This window comes from Herpailurus yagouaroundi, unplaced genomic scaffold (genome assembly GCF_014898765.1).
Source record: "Herpailurus yagouaroundi ecotype Mexico unplaced genomic scaffold, PumYag 196, whole genome shotgun sequence".
Classification (NCBI taxonomy): Eukaryota; Metazoa; Chordata; class Mammalia; order Carnivora; family Felidae; genus Herpailurus; species Herpailurus yagouaroundi.
The window spans coordinates 13,579,231-13,585,833 of NW_024412427.1; the positions used below are offsets into that span (position 1 = coordinate 13,579,231).

At 42.5% G+C, this 6,603-nt stretch overlaps 1 protein-coding gene across 7 annotated transcripts in view; it reads right to left on the reverse strand.

The window, feature by feature from the left end:
• Positions 1 to 6,092, reverse strand: part of TPX2 (TPX2 microtubule nucleation factor) — a 66,066-nt gene extending 59,974 nt beyond the window's left edge. For 3 of the 7 annotated variants that reach the window (XM_040447391.1, XM_040447396.1, XM_040447388.1), the window contains exons 1-2: positions 5,998 to 6,075; positions 2,920 to 3,053 (exon numbers count right to left, since the gene is read on the reverse strand). The gene's annotated coding sequence lies outside the window, so the exon portion shown is untranslated. Of the gene's footprint in view, positions 1 to 2,919; positions 3,054 to 5,702; positions 5,899 to 5,997 lie in introns of those variants that run through there. The other 4 variants (XM_040447389.1, XM_040447392.1, XM_040447393.1 and 1 more) reach the window with 4 other exon arrangements.
• Positions 6,093 to 6,603: the final 511 nt, after the last annotated feature.

A 6,603-nucleotide genomic window follows, 5' to 3' on the forward strand; every position in this document is an offset into this window, starting at 1 on the left:
AAAGAAAGAAAGAAAGAAAGAAAGAAAGAAAGAAAGAAAGAAAGAAATGCACAAAGAACAACAGCAACAACAAGATAACCAGACACAGACAGACCTACCGAGTTCTACAAGGATGAATACTGACTTTTTCTAAGGGAAGAGATAAATGGAAAAGGGAAACAAATGAGGGAAAAGCACACGACTGAGGAAGATTGCAAAAGAAGCAATGTAATTTGTTTCCACATTCGCCTGAAATTAACCTCGATCATGTCCTGTCCCTCTTCACTCTCAAACCAAAAATAACTAGCCTTGACAAGCTCTATAAATCAAAAAGCACAGGTTCAGGGGAGGTGGGGGAAAACTGCAAAAGGGTAAGTTCTAAGGAAAGCTGGAACAGTGGACTGGCAGCTCCTAAACAAAACAAAGACTTTGGTGTGACAGATGCTCTCAAGCACTTCACTATCCAGTTTGGGAGCTGCATCTTAACCTATTCCTATTGGAAGAAAAATCATGACTTAAACAACTGGTAACATAGTAAACAAAGTAAGTCAAGACTTCATTAGAAGTGCAGTTAGTAAATGGTCCCATCCCAAATGGTGCCATTCCCCCAGGGACACCCTCTCCTACTTTCACAAGGGAAAAGAGATCCTGTTACCGAACCACAAGTTAAATAGAGTTGAGTTATTTTCATCTTACCTACATTTTTTTTTTTTTTGTACATAAGGGATTAGCAGGAGTCAGTAAATGGCAACATAATCCAGCATGTCATTTTAACTGTTAATCAAAGTCACAAACTAAGTCTGAAGGAAGTAAATGGACTTTGTGTTTCCACATTTATGTTTGCTAACTTCTACGTTGAAATTGGATCTGTTTACCGAAACAGATCCATGAAGCTTCCAAAATTGGGTCAATTTAAAATCCAATGACAATCCCTCACTGTCTAAGCACTCAGAAGTCAGCACAGGACACATGGACACTTGTTGTAATTCATCACTGTCCAGAAACCTCAAGCAAATGTAGTTTTTTTTTATCGACTCTCTCCCAAACTTGTGAGTTATGGATTACAAACTCAGTTCTGATTTAATTTATCCACAGAACTTTGTAAACCCTAATCTACTCTTATACAATAGGACCTTGATAAAAATCAATGATGCCATTTACCAAATAATGGCAATATTACCAAATAATAACACAGATCTCTGTAGAATAGTAAAAGGAAATCTTTGTAGAATATCCAAGTATTCTGCTGTTCCAACACAAGAAGCTGAAAGAGTTTTGTAAGGGTTGACAGTGGGGCTACAGGAGGTTACAATCCTAGTCAAACCTCAATCACTCAGTCTTGTAAAGATTTACATCCTTCAAAGGGTATCTTTCTTGGGATGTAGATACACATGTACCTAAGAACCTCAAAAACTGATCACCTATTAGATGCCAGGAAGTGAGACAGACAGTGACAGAAGATTTTTAACTATAAATATTTTTATATTATTTTTATTTTTGTGCCACGTGAATGTATTACATAGTTTAAAAATATAAATTTGTGCCTGTGTGAATATACACTACTAAGTGGGTATGTTTATCAGCATAATTCTCCCATGAGGCAATTGGTATTATGTACCAAAGTCTTGAAAATATGCATTCTTTTCACCAAGGATTTCACTGCATAAAATACTATGGTAGAACCATCTAATGGACTACCATGTAGCCATTAAAATTATGTTGTAGCAAATTTTATTGACATGAAAAAATGTTCATAACCTAATCAGGTTGAAAAAAAAATAATGAAAGTTTTTAGTGTATGATTTTTTTTTTATTTTTATTTTTTAACATTTATTTATTTTTGAGACAGAGAGAGACAGAGCATGAACGGGGGAGGGGCAGAGAGAGAGGGAGACACAGAATCGGAAGCAGGCTCCAGGCTCTGAGCCATCAGCCCAGAGCCTGACACGGGGCTTGAACTCCTGGACCGCGAGATCATGACCTGAGCCGAAGTCAGACGCTCAACCGACTGAGCCACCCAGGCGCCCCTAGTGTATGATTTTTTAAAACCAAATACAGGCACAGAAAAAAAATTGGAAAGAAATCTATCAAATGTTAGCAATAGTTTATCTAAGAGGTAGAATAGTGAATCATATTTATTTCTTTTGCTTTTCCATATTAAATAAATTTTCTGGGGTGCCTGGGTAGCTCAGTCAGTTAAGCATTCAACTCTTGATTTCAGCTCAGGTCGTGATCTCATGGTTTGTGGGCTCAAGCCCTGGGTCGGGCTCTGTGCCAACATTTTGGAGCTTGCTTGGGAGTCTCTCTCTCCCTCTCTCTCTCCCCCTCCCCAACTTGTACTCGCTCTAAGTAAATAAACTTAGAAAAAATAATTTTTTCCCCAAATATGTTACTTTTTAAGATACATTAAACACCTTTAAAATATTTTTTTAACGTTTACTCATTTTTGAAGAGAGAGAGAGAGAGAGACCAAGCAGGGGAGGAGCAGAGAGAGGGAGACAGAACCAAAGCAGGTTCCAGGCTCTGAGCTGTCAACACAGAGCCCAAACAGGGCTGGAACCCACAAACCATGAGATCATGACTTAAGCCAAAATCGGACGCTTAACCGGCTGAGCCAACCAGGCACCCCTAAAGTTAAACACTTTAAAACAATTTTTTTTAATACTTATTTATTTTCTGAGAGAGAGAGAGAGAGAGAGAGAGAGAGAACGTAAGGGGGGAGGGGCAGAGAGAGATGGAGACATAGAATCCGAAGCAGGCTCCAGGCTCTGAGCTGTCAGCTCAGAGCCCAATGTGGGGCTTGAACCCACGAGCTGTGAGATCATGACCTGAGCCGAAGTTGAATGCTTAGCTGACTGAGCCACCCAGATGCCCCTAAAGTTAAACACTTTTGATGCTAATATATTAATGTTCCTCTTATTCCTTTTTAATGTAACTCACTGTAGACTCAGCTTTACTTGTAGTTTAATCCATCAGTCAGTCCACCTGCCTATAGACTTGACTCAGAGTTGCAACGTACTCTTTCACCTCTCTTCTGAAGTCCTGAAGTCTAGCAAGTACTTGTTATCAAGAACCTGGAAGAAACAGAAAGGTGATATAACAGGTTCATGATCTCTGTAGTAAAGATGGTTAACAGAGAATAGGAAGGGGCTGCATAACACCAGAGATAGCCAGCCACTCTCCAAACCAAAGAGTGCTTCTGAGAGCTAAGTTCTAAATAGCATAAATCTACCCCAAATGCCAAACTTCTTAATTTGTCATTTCAGCTTAAATTTTAGTATACATTTGCCGTCTTCTGGTGTCTTTGACATTATATATTCCCACTTTAAAACTACCTTTCCAAATCTTGCAATTTAGGAACACTGACACCAAGGAATAATAGAGTGCATTTCTATTCAAACCTCAGGACAAATAGTAGGCACACTTATAATAAGTAAGCACACTTATAAAGTAGGCACTTATAAGTAGGCACACTTATAAAAAAAAACTTTTACTACCTTTTTCTATTTAAATGAGTAGATATAGTATTTTTTATATATTTCCAAAGTAAGCTCCTTTCTCACTAATCTTTTTTTTTTTAATTTTTTTTTTCAACGTTTATTTATTTTTGGGACAGAGAGAGACAGAGCATGAACGGGGGAGGGGCAGAGAGAGAGGGAGACACAGAATCGGAAACAGGCTCCAGGCTCCGAGCCATCAGCCCAGAGCCTGACGCGGGGCTCGAACTCACGGACTGCGAGATCGTGACCTGGCTGAAGTCGGACGCTTAACCGACTGCGCCACCCAGGCGCCCCCTCACTAATCTTTAATTGCTCCCCAATCAAGTTTCTCTGTGCAAACAAACCCAGAACCCCTCCCAGTTATCTATACTTTTTGCACCAAGTACCTTAAAACCTCTGAGCTCTATGTCTGTCTCAAATACAGATCTATTTACAGAACTGAATGGGCTGTTCAGTCTCCCTGTAGTCAATTAATTCTGTTTCCTAACTTTACTCATTGCAAAGACAATTCAGTTTGCCAAAGGGCATTTAGGTCTCTCCTCTTCCTTCCTTCACCAGCAATTCAAAAAGGATTAGGGAAAAGACCCAGGAGAGGCTGAAAGGAAAAAATATATAGGGGACATAGAGTCCCCTATATATATAGAAAAAATATATAGGGGACTCATCATCTCCTGGCACCTAAACAAAAAATGAAGGACTTTCTCACCTAATCCTGTCTCCCGGAGAAGCTTAATTGCAAATGCAGGATAAGTCAACTTTATTAACTTGGAACACACAGACTTAAGCATCATTTAAATAATTTTAAAATTTAAACAAATTGACCGACCTAGCTGAAGTCATCCAGTTTTTCATATCTGCAGTTGTGTAGTCAATTTAGATAATGCCCTCTTGCCTATCCAATACAGCAGATATTAAGTGGGCAACTTCTGTGCACCAAGACTGTTCTAGTTCTTGTCTAACCACACTCTGCTTACCAAGAGCCAGTATGTGTCCCCTCTGCTTCACAAAGACACACGCCTTGCTTGTCTTAAGCCTCACTGATCTCCCTCACCTCTACATTGCCAGGGCGCCTACATAACACTAGAGGACTCCAATTCGGTCGTGTCTTGTTCAGATTGTCACTTGTCAATCTGAATCAGTCCTTTGTCCTCAAACATACCAGAAAACCCACGAGAACATCATACATCTGAATACCCATAGTATCTAATACCAATCTGAGCACACAGTACACCCTCAAAAAGTCAATTAATTAGCTAAGTGAGCTGGGAGCAACAATAACTTTTATCCCGAGAGTGGCAACTTAATGCTGAGCTAACACACCACACCAACAGTGTTACTCCAAAACAACCAAGGCTGATCTAGGGGTGGCTGGACAGGGGTTATGATATGATACACTGACGACACAACAGAAGAATATCCTTATCATAGTAGTAAATAATTCAAATTCTGACATCCGATGAGTGAGACAAATACAAAGAAAGGTCATAGGATGTCAAGACAAGGTAAAACGGAATGAACCTGGGAGTACATAAAGCAATGACCTCAGAGCAAGATCAGGAGAGCGATGGACGCTGTCTGGTCCTAAGCAAGACTGATTGGGGAAAGTCCTGGGTACTTAACTACTAGAAAACTGTATGTGAGACAAAGAAACCATACATCAAAAAAAAGGGGGGGGGGTGCTTTTTATAGTCTGGCTCACACTTTTCCTTTCCTCTCCAACCTAGAAACGTTCTAGGATAGAAAATTAGAAAGGAAAGAATACCTAGTTATTCGTTACAAAGGGGAGGGCTAAGCAAATACAGATAAAACAGGATGAATTTTAAACCCCAAACAGAAAGACAACTCCAACTGCAATTAACCTGTCCCGCAATTCTCACACCATATCTATTACCTTTCGTTCTTACACAATAGTTTTTAAATGCAGTTGCCTGTGCCGACATCAGTTTTCCTCCACCGAAGCCACACTCCTTGAGGGCGGGGCTACTGTTGCACCCATTTCTTGAAATCTGGGCCTGTTTCCTCCTCTATAAAGTGGGGGTTACGAAGAGCGCCTGCTTCATCGGCTTGGTGCGAAAATTGAACGAGAAAACGCACGCAGAGTGCTCACTCCAGCGAATGCTTATTTCATCCCTTCGTGGTAACAATGGTCGTTACCGTTATTAGCCTACAACCTCCCACCAACCCTCCTTCCCCCTATTTCCCACGGCCGGCCTCCGTCTCTACCTCGAGACGCAGCCCGCCAGCCTCGGTCCGGCCACACTTCACGGGAAAATCCTGTCACCAAAAAAGCGGTGGTCCGAGGTCTAGCTCCCTCTCGGCCCGGCCAAGACGGAGCCCACACACACACACACCACCGCCGCCGCCTGTGAAGCCCGGGCCAAGACGCTCGGGCCGCACTACGGGCTTAGAGGCGAGCGACCTCCAGCCGTTCGAGAACCAGGCAGAGCAGCAGACAGCAGCAGAGAAAGCAGCCCCGCACCCCTAGCTGCTCCCCGTTTCTCCCCAAGGCTCCCCTCACCTCAGCTCTGACAACCGAGCGTCCGGAACCCCCGCCGCGGGCCTCATTCAGTACCGTTGAAAATTTGAACCCAGGCTCTCTAGTCGAATGCACCAATCAGAGTGCCAGGAATGGGCAGTCTTAGCCTCCCGATTGGCCCAGCAGTGCGCTGGGACGCCGGAAGTCATGATGAGGGACAAGCAAACAACCGGCCCGGGAGCCTCCTGGGAAATGTAGTCTCAAGCAACTGCGCGAGCCCCCGTGGAACAACTCTAATAAGGAAATTACTACAAAGCCCAGAATGCTCGACTACAAATTATTCGGGAGAGGTGGTACCAACTGAGGAGATGAGGAGTCGCTTCAGGTAACAGAACGGCGCGCACCTGGACCTCCCCAAAACTTTAACCGAAGAAAAATATTTATTATTATCCCTATAGTGGTGTATGGTGCCTTGCATGTTCATAGAAATTCTCTTCGTTCTAACATAGAGTCCCCTGTGTACAACATAGACTCGCCCTCAGCTTCTCTGCCAAGGAGAGGAGTCTCTCAAAGTCTTCATTAAGTCCAGGCCCTGACATTACTGGCTTAAACTCGCCGTTTATGATTGCTTGGTCCTTCCCTTTTAAT